The 12,706-nt window shown below is 37.8% G+C and overlaps 1 protein-coding gene across 3 annotated transcripts in view; it reads right to left on the bottom strand.

The window, feature by feature from the left end:
• Positions 1–12,706, bottom strand: part of LOC124796466 (bromodomain-containing protein 3-like) — a 107,312-nt gene that overhangs the window by 38,572 nt on the left and 56,034 nt on the right. Inside the window, exon 3 of one of the 3 annotated variants that reach the window (XM_047260692.1) lies at positions 9,833–10,090. The exons of the other annotated variants lie outside the window; for them this stretch is intronic. The gene's annotated coding sequence lies outside the window, so the exon portion shown is untranslated. The remainder of the gene's footprint in view (positions 1–9,832; positions 10,091–12,706) is intronic. 3 annotated transcript variants of the gene reach the window in all.

Consider the following 12,706-nt stretch of genomic DNA (forward strand, 5'->3'; position numbering starts at 1 on the left):
AGAGAGAGAGAACGAGAGAGAGAGAGAGAGAGAGAGAGAGAGAGAGAGACGAAATATTAATTAAATAATTGAGCATTTTCTATTACTCTCAAATTTTTATTTTTAACTTACTAAATGTTCAGCTACTCTCGATGATGAAACAAAGTTTTGATTTTAATCAGTCATAACATTACTGCAATATACAAAATCCATGAAAATGAATTTTAAGAAGGTTCTATCAAGTAAAGAAAACTGGAACATTTCAACCCATTCCAACACCACCTTAAATCACAATTCGATCATGTAAACAGTGTTTCAAAACACCTTGGAAGATACTACGGCACCTGAAGTCGTCTTGCAAAGCAAGGACATGTGAGAGCAGCAGGGACAGTGCCAAAACTGCGCAGACAGTTCACTATAAATAAAATCATCAACCGAATTGCATACTTTTTGGATACGCATTGTCAATAAGTGACTTTCAAACGGTAAACAAAATAAGTTGGTGGTCAGGATTTTACATATTCCATGTGTCATTGACCACCCGCTTATGTCCAACACACTTCTTCAGTCTCTACACCAACAGCAATGGAAAAATAGCATGTAGAGTTGCTTTGTCAATGGTGCTGCAGACAACAACTTGGACAGCTAAGTAGCAAGAGCTAGCAACTTATTTGACCCTATCAAAGCTTACTAATTTTTAGGGGGGGGGGGGGGGGGGGGACGACTCGTGCACTGAGTGTTCTGTACAAACTTAATTATGTGTGCATATAGTTCATCCTTCCTGGGAATCAATAATCTCAACGACTCTTCCCTGTTATCGATATAAAAAGAAGCAAGCAGGGGACTTCAGTTTATATACGCAGAGAGAGAAGATATAACATAACATTTTTATTTACTTATTAAAACGTGATTACATCTTACATTTTATGTTTGCATGCAGTAATGTTCATCTATTGCTCTTCTGATGGATGATGAATGCAATTTATGCGTGTACAAATGGCAACACACATTTTTATGTGATATTATTACAATTTAACAAGTTTCAGATAATTGACATTATTTGTACTGTGAAACATTGCTTCTTGTGATTGTTCGTCAACAGGATAGGTTTTGATGAGTGAGTTTTTGAGTATTAAAATATACAACATAAATGGCCAAATCTTTTAACTGAATTGCCATAAACGCCATGGGTCTTAATATGTGACATAAATTTGAAGTTGTTACCTCTACCTGTTTCTGAGAAAAAGGGTTCTTAACAGCCCTTTGATTGTGGCACCATACACAATCATTAACCTGGCTCCAGGGAGGTAGGGTGCCCTTCCCTATTCCTCCACTGGGGTAATTCCTGCCTGGCACGTCCACGTCGCGGGGGTGGGCATCCTACACTTCAGTAGGCCGGAGTGCTAGGATGGCCGAGTTCAGGCAGGGACCCAATCCCGTGGGGTATAACACGGAACCCATGCCCAGGGTTGCAGGTGAAGACCTTAATGGCAGCGACGGCGGAGAAGGAAGACTTCGGAACGGCGTAGCTGGCAGATGAGGCAACCCTCCTTTCTGGGGATTAAATGAGAAGGGAACCACTGCCTTGTGGTGGAGGAGAAACTCCAAAGGCTAAGCGAGACAACCCCAACAGAAAATCCTTCCTTACGTTAGACCTAGCAAGCCAGTAGGAAAGTCTTCATATATTGCTTTCAAAACACAGACGAGCCTCGGAACGAACCACTCAGGATTTGACCCCACTGCTTCTTCAAGTACTGGTGCAAATGATGGGAGACCTGATGATATTCATCAGTACAAGAAGATGAAACCAACTGGACTAAAAAATAACCTAAATATTGGCACCCTTAATATATTACCCCTCAATGGAAAAATGGAAGAAATGACAGATGTACTAACAGAGAGGAAGTTAGATATATTGGGATTAAGTGAAACAAAGTGGAAGGGAAAAGATGAGAAGAATTTGAGAAGAGGAGGAAAACTGTACTGGAGTGGGAATAACAGGTATGGAAGAAATGGTGTGGCAGTGATGGTGAATAAGAATGTACAAAGCTGTATTGAAAATGTGAGATATATATCAGACATGATCATAATCTTAAACCTGAGATTCCAAAAAGAAACACTAAAAGTAATCCAGATTTATGCACCATAAGTGGGATGTAGCGAAGAAGAGAAGATGGACTTTGAAAATGTGTTAGAAAACCATATAGAGAGTGCTAATATAGTGATGGGAGATTTTAATACACAGGTAGGCAAAGACAGAAAGGGATTTGAGCAAGTATTGGGATGTTTGGATATGGAGGCAGAAATGAAGAAGGGGAAAGACTCATGGATTTGTGCCAGAGGAATGGAATGAAAATAGCAAACAGCTGGTTTATGAAGAGAGAAAGTCATGTTATCACCAGATACAGTTGGGATGGAAGAACAAAGAGTGTAATTGATTATATTCTAGTAGATAGGGAATGGGGAGAGAAAGTAACAAATGTGAAGGTAATTCCAAGTGTGAGTGCATATGGAGACCATAGATTACTGGTGGGACAATGGAAAATGAATCAGTGTGTGAAAAATAGAAAACAGAAGAAAGTGATGAGGATACAGGATTGGAAATTGAAGGAGAGTGAATGTGCTAAGAAGTACAGGGAATTAATAACACAAAAATTTCCAAAAGAAGTTTTCTGCGATGTAGAAAAAGAATGGAGTTTATTCAAAGACACTTTAGTCGAAGCAGCACAAAAAGTATGTGGCAGAACATCTGGAAAGGAAAAAATAAGACAGACAAGTTGGTGGGATGACACCACAATCCAAGCAGTTAGAAGAAAAAATGGAGCATGGAGAAAATGGTGGAAAACTAAAAATGATGAAGACCATAAAAGATATATAGAGGAAAAGAAGAAGTGCAAAGAAATAGTGGAAACAGCAAAGAAAAAGGCATGGGAAGAGTTTACAAAAAAACTTGAAGAAGATGTGAAGAGCAATAAGAAAATGTTCTATAAAATGATGAAAAATAAAAGGAAGGCTTCTGAAGTACCAGTAAAGATGGAAACAGAGGACAGTACCATTATTGAAGATCCAGGGAATATAAAAGATCTCTGGAAAGAACATTTTAAGAAGCTGTTAAACGCTGAGGAGCAGGTACACGAGGAAACAACAAATAATGAAGAAATTGAGAGAAGTTGGGAAGCAGAATTAGGACAAATTACACGGGAAGAAATGGAAAAAGCTGTGAAGAAGATGGATGGGGGGAAAGCCCCAGGACCTGATGAAGTATCAGTGGACATGCTAAGAGCAGCAGGTCCTGTGGAAATGCAGTGGCTGTATAGAGTACTATCAAGCGTGTGGAGAAATAGTAAAATACCTGACGACTGACTGGAGAACAGGAGACATTGTTCCCATCTTCAAGAAAGGCAATAAAAGACTTTGTAAAAACTACAGAGGAATAACCCTCATGAGTCATACAGCCAAGATTTTTGAAAGAATTTTACTAAATCGAATAAGTGAAAAGATAGAAAAGGAGCTGAGTGAAGAACAGCATGGGTTTAGGAAAGGAAGGAGCACAATCAACCTGATATTTTCTATCCGTCAACTGATGGAAAAAAGTTGGGAGTATAACAAAAGGGTGATAATGGTTTTTATAGACATAGAAAAGGCATATGACTCAGTTGACAGGGAAAGACTCTGGGAAGAACTGAAGAAGATAGATATAGAAGATGGATACATTAATGTTATAAAGACAATGTACAGAGGCCACAACTGTAGAATTAGAACACCATTGGGGAACTCTGAATACTTCGAAATAAGACAAGGACTTAAGCAAGGAAGTATTCTATCTCCTGCGCTTTTTAATGTTGTGATGGAGGGAATGAATAGGGCAGTTAAAGATATAGTAAAAGAAAAAGACAAAAAGATGATTTTTGCAGATGATATAGTAATATGGGGTGATAAAGAGGTAGATGTACAGTTACAGCTTGATGCGTGGAAGGAAATAATGAAAAGGTATGGATTAAAAATAAATAAAGATAAGAGTGAAGTAATGGTATTTGGAAAGGAGAAAGGAATCAACGGAAATATTACCTTGAATGGAGAACCCCTCAAAGTGGTAGAAAGTTTCACTTATTTAGGGAGTGAAACATCTAGGGATGGAAGAATAACTAACGAAATTAATAGGAGGTTACAGAAGGGAGGCAATTTCTACCAAACAATAAAACATCTGATTTGGAACAATGAAGTTTCAGAAAGAGCAAAACTCCTTATGTATAAGAATTATTACATCCCTATTGTCACCTATGGTGGAGAAACATGGACAATGACAGAAAGGGACTGGAGCAGACTGCAAGCAGGGGAAATGAAATTTATCAGAGCAGTTAAGGGGGAAAAAAAATGGACAGAGTAAGGAATGTAGAGATTAGAAAGGACCTCAAACAAAAACGTATGAGAGAAGAAATTGAAAGAAAGAGATTAAGATGGTATGGGCATGTTAAGAGGATGCATGGGCAGAGACTCCCCAAAATTATGGAAGGACTAAAGATGGATGGGAAAAGACCTAGAGGGCGCCCAAGAACACGGTGGAAAATGGGAGTGAGAATATCTGTTGAAAGGAGAGGTGTGACCTGGCAGCAAGTGGAGGAAGAAAAGTGGTGGGAGGTCCGAGCCAAATGGAGAGGACTCGTCAGCACCCAGACCTGGTAGTAGCTGGAGCGGGATTCGGATATAGATAGAACAGTCAGATGGACAAACAGCCAGGCGGACAACGAAGTGATCCTAAGGGTTCCATTTTTACAGACTGAGGCACAGAACCCTAAAAAGATTCAGATCTGTACATTTGCCAACCCATGTAGCACTTCACAGCTTTCAGGTTAACTGACTATAAGCTCCAGATCATTCTCTTCTTGTCCAGGATATTTGATGGCACCAGTTACATACATGATAGTTACTGTAAGATGGAAAATATGGTATCAGCACAAATGGAGTTTACACTGCATATTGCCTACACAAATTCCTGAGCCCTGGGTGGTTGATTTTTTCTGTCTTTGTTGCTAACCCCACTTTTGTTAAGCTAAACAGGTGGGCAAAGACCATTTCTATCATATTCAACTCGGAGGTTCTGTTTGCAGTGGATGAGTAACTCATTGGGACACTTTCAACTTTATGGACTAGTTCAGATGAGACGTTTGCAACAGTCCATTGACATTGAATGTTACAATATTTCAAATGCCACCTTAAGCAACTAGGACTTGGCAATAAAGTGTGTCTAAGTTATAAGGTTGAACATTATTGTTATGGGTTCAGCAAAACTGCAGCAGTAGGGTAATTTTTTTGTTCACTGAAGTGCCTTAAAAGTTTGTAGCAGTCATTAAATCAGCTTCATAAAATAACGAGTTCCCAACTGTGTGGACACTAGCCTGCAACAGAATTATGCTGTGCTTAAGCAACAGCTTTGTTTAGTTGGTAGTTGGCTCGCCGCACACACGGAAAGCCATTAGTAATCACAACTGTCCCAACAATGTATGTTATTGTCTTTTTTTTTTTTAATGTATCAAGAACTGGATGATAGATCAAACTTTTGAACAACTATTCTGGTGACACCAAAACACATAAAAAAAAGAGTTTTGAGACTAGTTTTACAATATGCCAGAAGATGACAGCACAAGGGCTGCATGCTCAGGACACTGATGGCATCGAATTTCAAAGGTCAGCATGCCGTGAGACAGTGTCCTGGTTATATCAGGAGCTGTACAGCTGATGCTATTATGACTTGTTTGTTACCATATCTGTGATTCCAGAATGGACAGCAAGTTCGAACTACAAGCAAATGTTAAATTGTGTGCAAAACAGAGGAAATTTGTCACAGTGATGTTTGATACAATTCGGTAAGTATATGCCAATGCTGCAATGAATTGTGCGAGGTGTTCCGAGTGGAATGTGCACTTGAAAAGCAGAACATCACTGGAGGACAACATGAAATCAGAACAACCTTCCAAAAGCACAACACATGAAAATGATGAAACAATTCAGCAACTTGTGCTTGACAATTGTGCTAGAACAATCCACAACATTGCTGCCACTGTCAAGAGCGTTGTACAGAACAGTGCAGACAATTCTCACATGTGATTTCAACATGCAACATGTTGCTGTCAAGTTCAACCCAGGCTACTGACCCAGGAGCAGAAGGTATACTGTATCAAAGTCTGATACGAACTTTGTCAGCATACTGTGGATGACTCTTAATACATGTTCAAAATCATTTTACGTGACAAAACGCAGGTGTATGGGCATAGTCCATCATCGCCACAATAAAGAAAGACAAAGCCAGGTCCACAGTGCTCATCATTTTTTCAACATTCTTGGCACTGTGCAGCATCACGAATTCATCTCCAGGGGCCATATCACCATTAATAAATTTTACTAACAGGTTTTAAGGTGTCTGCGAAAGAAGATTCGGAAAAAGTCACTGGATCTGTGGTGCATGAAAAACTGGCTGCTCCAAATGATTACTTTATGTGGGAAGCCCTCATGTCTACAGTGTATCACAACAACCCTCATAGTCTTCAAGAACTGCAGCAGAACATTTCGGATGAGACTTCAGCATTTCCAGCAATCCAGCTTCAATCTGCCTCCAGCAACTTGCTGACCAGGGCCCAAAAGTGCCAAGAGATGAATGGTGATCACTTTTAACACCTACTTGTGACGAAGCAAGCTGGGATATTTCTACTTATCCTCTTGTTTTGCCATATGCCTCCTTTTCATTTCTCACTTTTAACTAATTACCATTGACATATGTGAATATAATCTGCATTTTCATTAAAGAGAAAGGTTAGCCCTCAGTTTTAAAGAATATAACACCAGATCTACTTTTGTGCTTAGTTTTATTTATGTAATTGATTTTCTAATTTATTTTGATTATTCCTAGTTAGTTTCTTTTGTTATAGGGTGAAATCAGTAATTGTTTCATAACTTAAATATTGTTAACGTATAAACAAATATAAATTCTGTACTAATTATAAACATCCGGAGGAACAACGAATAGTATTCCTAAAGGATCTATTTGACACTATTCGAAAACATGTAAGCAAAGCCTGCCCTTGATTAATTCCAAAGTAATTAACAGTTTTATCAAAAGTGTTGTTTGCATAACGATATTTATTGATTTCATGAGTTAGACAAATAATTTGGCCTAACTCTTGTAGTAGAAGAAACTGTTACAAAGACAGAAGTTTTCAATGTATTCAGTTAATTTAATGAGTTAAGTTTTAATTGTAATATCTGTAAATTAAACTTTGATCGATGTGCAGTTTCAGCACCTGTTATTGTGAGGATAGACAAGGGCACGATTTTTGGTCCCTGAGACAGTCAGTCCACTGGCTGAGTTTCAGACGAGGAACCTGTATTTGTTAGATCAACAATGCATCCATGAAATAAGTGTAACACAATTAGGCCGTGTGTTAAAACAATGACAGTGTCTGTTCCATACGTACCTTGTTATTCTTAAAGAAGAACTGTGTGGTAGGTTTTTACTGCTTGTATATGTTCAATAGTAAACTATTGTAGCAGTATGTGGATGTTCACCTGCAAACTATTAATGGGGCTTATCGAAAGTTAAACAACAGTGCACAGGCTATATTAAATGTGTATATGAGGGGTTGAACAGCAAAAGTAAACAACTGTAAAACGTAACTGTGCACCTGATGGCTACATCATTTAAAGTAGTCTGTGTCTGACTTCCAACCCCCCATTTTTCAGCCAGTATATCAACGCAGTACATCAACAAGGGGGCAGTTGGAGGGGGAGGGAGGCAGCAAGCAGGCAGACGTCACATGCTACAGTCAGTTTAGTACTGTATTTCCTTTCCTCTCCTGTGTTTGTACCCTGGAACTCTGCTCACTGGTCCAATTTCATTTGCCCCACCCTGTACAACAGTATTAAAAACTAAATCTGCCACAAAATGCATTAACGAGCCACAGTGAAATGATACAGCTATATATAACATGACATTATCGGCCACAGAATTAACACTCATTGTGGGGCTATATTGTTCTGACCCCTCTCCCTTCCCTCCACCCCTCCATTCCCATCATATGTTGCCATGAGCCAGACGGTTCTCACTGCTGTGTTGTGAGCCAGGTCACATGAACAGGTAAGAGAACAAAGCTTATATAGAATGCAAGTTTATTCAATAGATTGGTGCTGATTGATAAAGTCACATGAAAATGATTAAAGAATGAAGTATTTAGATGCCCCTCCTCGGCCACACGGTTCAAATCTCCAAAGACTCCCAAAGAATTTTTTATACATCTAGTACAAAACACGAGGGAGGATCAAGAAACGGTATTATTTGTACCAAAAGAAACGGTATTATTTGTACCAAAAGGATAAAGAAGGAAATTTGGAGTTCAATGTCTCATTAATGATGTGGTTAACAGACGCTGAACACTGTCACAAATAGAACACGAGAGGAGAAGAAAACTGACCATGTCCATTTCAAAGGAAACATCGTAGCATTTGACTTACTCAAATTAAATGCAACCACACAAAACCTAAATCTTTGACTCCTGGAAAGGCATCTGAACCCAGATCCTCCCAAATATGAGTACAGTGTTTCAACCACTTCGCTCAGATTCAAAAACTGAAATATCAGTCATAAACAATACTACTGTGTGCAAAGTTAAGTGAGCTGTAAGCCTAGAACTGAAACAACAGAAGATGAACTAGAGATGATGCCTTGTAACGATAATTGTAATCATTAATATGTAGTGTTGTGTACATTACTTACAACAGTTGATGTGTCCCCCTACAGATGATGTTTGCATTTGCTAAGCATCCGAAACTCATTGCGAAAACAATCTCTTCCCTATATTTGAATAAAATCACTTAATTTTTTATTAACTGTTTCCCTTCATTTACTTTGCTCTGTGTACTGATTCAAACATAATTTCAGCATGTATGCAATTCCGATACGTAAGGTGTGGTTTTTTTTTTTTTTTTTTTTTTTTTTTTTTTTTTTTTTTTTTTTTTTTTTTTACTATACTTATAGTGAGCAAATCAGTTGCACATCTGCTTTCAACTCCAATGACAGAAAATGACAACATAAGATAAACATTTAATACTACTTGACACATTCAAATAATATTGATGGTAGACAGCCAGTCCAGAAACCTTTTCTTGTCAATACATTCTCTAAATACTAGACACATGGAACGTTGAAATTCTTCGTGAAACTATAAACAAAAAATGATGAGAAATAAGAGAACCAATGAAAATGGGTTATGTTAATGCAAGTTCTTTTGTTGCCAAAACTAAGGTTTTTATATTTACCAACTGACATACACATAAAAAAACCAGGGTCAAGGTAGGTGACACCTACACAAACACGGTTCAAACCGGCAGGCCTGTGGATGACATCATTTAAAAAAAAAAAAAAAAAAAAAAAAAAAAGAGTTAACACCAGAGTATACTAAAAAAATGTAAGAATGCACAGAAAATCCAACCTGTAAAGAAAAATAGTTATGGTTTATCTACAAATAGCACAGCATTAGTGCAAAAAGTCTGCAGAACGAAGCAAGAAACAAGGTTAGGTTTTAATGACAGTAATCACACACAAGATAATGACAATACAATGAAATAATATGGTAGTGAGTTCTCTCCATTAACAGTATGAAAAAGTACAGCTCTACAAAGAAATACTGATGACTAGTGAGAACTGTAATTGTTTACCGTAACATACGACATTAGAACATATTCCAAATCCTATGGCAATAAACAGTCTAAACTACATGAACAGTTCTATCACAAACTGGGCAAAGGTGATGGGAATGGTGAGCACGCAAAGTTAAAGAAACTAGTGCTGAGATATAGCAATCACCTGCTTAATTGTAAACCGCAGACAACAGATGTGAACGCAGTAGGTTTTTCTGAGAGAGCACCGTGTGGATGTCCAACTACAGCTGTGACTGGCCAGTCAGCAGCAGCAGCTGTGAGCGTTCGCTGCGGATCATGATGGCACACGCAACGAGGCCCACCTGCCCCGTGGCTGGCAAGTACTACAGCATCTCCCGCCAAACCTTCCTCCTGGTCAGTACTTCACACAAGCTTCCGCTACTGGCACCGCAACCAATTCTGCCTGCGAGTCGTCAAGAAATGGAATCGTTTTCATTATCAATAACTGAGAACAACTGATGATATGTTAGCGCAGTAACAAAGTTTCCGATGGGATGTGTTACTTGTGACATTCTAATAGTACGTGCTTTTTAATTTGATGTGCTTCCCATGATGAGAAGAGCCCTACAAATTGAATAACACTGGCTAGTTGCAGTCAATACAATAACCTACAAATCTCTCAAATGTCGAGAAAGTAAACAAAAATCTGCCATCCACTGTGATGATTTCGAATAGTGACCCTACAACAAATAAACTGAAATGAGGAAAAATAGAATTACCAACATTCAGCTAACATCCACAACTGCAATGAATGATTTCTTGGATAAGAGGTATGCAATAGGTAACAATGACTCAAGTTATACTATTTCTTTTTGAGGTCTGACTAACTCAATGACTCAGTGAATTTTGTATTTTTTGAAGGATGTTTTATGCAAGTAATTTTCTTGTTTTTGTCAGTAACTGACTAGTTTTTAATATATTCACGTGAGAAACTGTTGTCAACCTTAAATATTACAATTAAAAAGAATTGGAAATCACACAATTATATTCATGAATAAATTAACAAAATTCAGCTTTCCCTACTACCTTTCTATATGACTGCCTAGGCATTTTCATTATCTCATATATTATTTATCAAATTCAGCAAGGGCTTTTTTAAAGAAAACAATGACATTCTGTAGTCTTAAGAATGTGCTCTTAAAGTAAGCATCTATTTAATACATTGAAACTTTTTTGGGTCAGCAACAAGACAATATGAAATTACCATAGAATGCACAATTTTCAATGGGAAAGGAGTCATTAACACAATGTGACTGATACACATAACCTTCTAAACAAGACTAACACTACTTGTGTGTAAACTCTGAACTAAGACAAACAACCTCAAATAAGGAGAAAAAAAATTCTGATCAAGTTATGATTACCTTCTTATTTTCAGAAGAATCCATCAATATCTTCCTAACTTATCTTATTTTCAACAACTCACCAATAACTTCCTATTTACTTCAAATTTAGTGGCAACCATGAAAACGAATTTCTCAGTAAAAATGGAAATATAAATCTCTTAATTATTATTACAAGCAAACAGAAAATAATACAATTAAAAACCAGCTATTACATCAACAATTCAAAGGAGCTGGTAACTCAAGTTACATGTCAGGTAGATCTGTTAAGCCTATATTTATTCTGTTGTACAAAGGAGAAAATACTGAACGACAAACAGCTGACAGAACCTATACAGTAACACAGCCCAGCACACACATGCAGTGCCCTGTAGAACAACAAAATGATCGTATGAATGTTATGACCCACATTCCGTCGTGGATTCTGTAACAACGATGGCCCTTAAATTACAAAGAACTGAAAAAAGCAATTTCATCAATAAAATGTTCTTTGACGCACAAAATGCAAAAGTGTACTGCAGAGACGAAAATAACAAAACAAAACACTAAGCCAACAATTGTGAAAACAACATAGGTGATCAGGTGAGTGCTATTTCCAGCATTTTAACAAATGTTTATGTCTCTCAGAGAATGCAGTGTGTTGTTATACAATGTGCGAAGGAGCAATGGAAATGGAAATGCAAATGGAACATAGCTGACATAAGTGATCCAGAAATCTATTTCTACTTACAGCATCCACAGTACTTGGTTTGTGCATGGCACAGAAGCAAATAATAAGTTTACTTTATTACGTGTTTCTGTGTGGGGAAGAATGGCAATTAGTTTATGACTTGCATATTCCTTTTAGTATCTTCACTTGTTTTTATATTAGAAAGATAGAGGCTCATATATAACTTTCACCAGTAAATAAGTTTCAGGATTGTGGCCACTATGAGAACGTAATGGAAATGTTGAAAACTGGTGGAAGCTGCATTGCTAACTTTGTATGATCACTGCAAACTATGCTGGTGGTGCAGTGGTGGGTAGTGTGCTATTGTTGACGTGTAACTTGTGCACATATGAGGAGAACTATACATAAAGGCTACATCAATTTTCAATAGTCAGAGACTAATGAAGAATCAACCTGAAAATGAGGTTACGGTCCTACACAAAGAAATAAATTGACTGAAACCTTTGATGCAATCTCTCGTAGACCTGTCTGGTAAGACAAAATGTTAAAGTCTGCATTCAAACATGCAGTCATCCTACCACACCATCATTAAACTGACACACAGTCTCATAAGCAGATGTAATAGAAGCCAGGTCACCCAGTATTAAGACTGCACAAAGCGAACAAGCCAGCAACCTTGAAAGAAATCTGATTAGATTTTGCCTGAATCGCCTCTTTCCCTGCTCCAAATTAAAATGGAAGTAACTAAGTCTTATTTATACTTATTATCTGTTTGAGCTAAAATTTTAATGCTGATGTTGCCCAATGAGAGCTTCACAATCAGGCATCAAGCTGCAACTGATAGTACCTGGCTGACAATGCACAGATATGGAGCAATTTAGCAGGAAAAGTTGCTTGTGGCACATGACCAGTAGGCTAGCACTATAATTCTAATCATTAATAACCATAAATATGTTTGAGGCATTGCCTAATTCTGATGATGAGAATGAGCCAGCTGTCCCTGCCA

Source organism: Schistocerca piceifrons, chromosome 4 (assembly GCF_021461385.2).
Source record: "Schistocerca piceifrons isolate TAMUIC-IGC-003096 chromosome 4, iqSchPice1.1, whole genome shotgun sequence".
Taxonomy (NCBI): Eukaryota; Metazoa; Arthropoda; class Insecta; order Orthoptera; family Acrididae; genus Schistocerca; species Schistocerca piceifrons.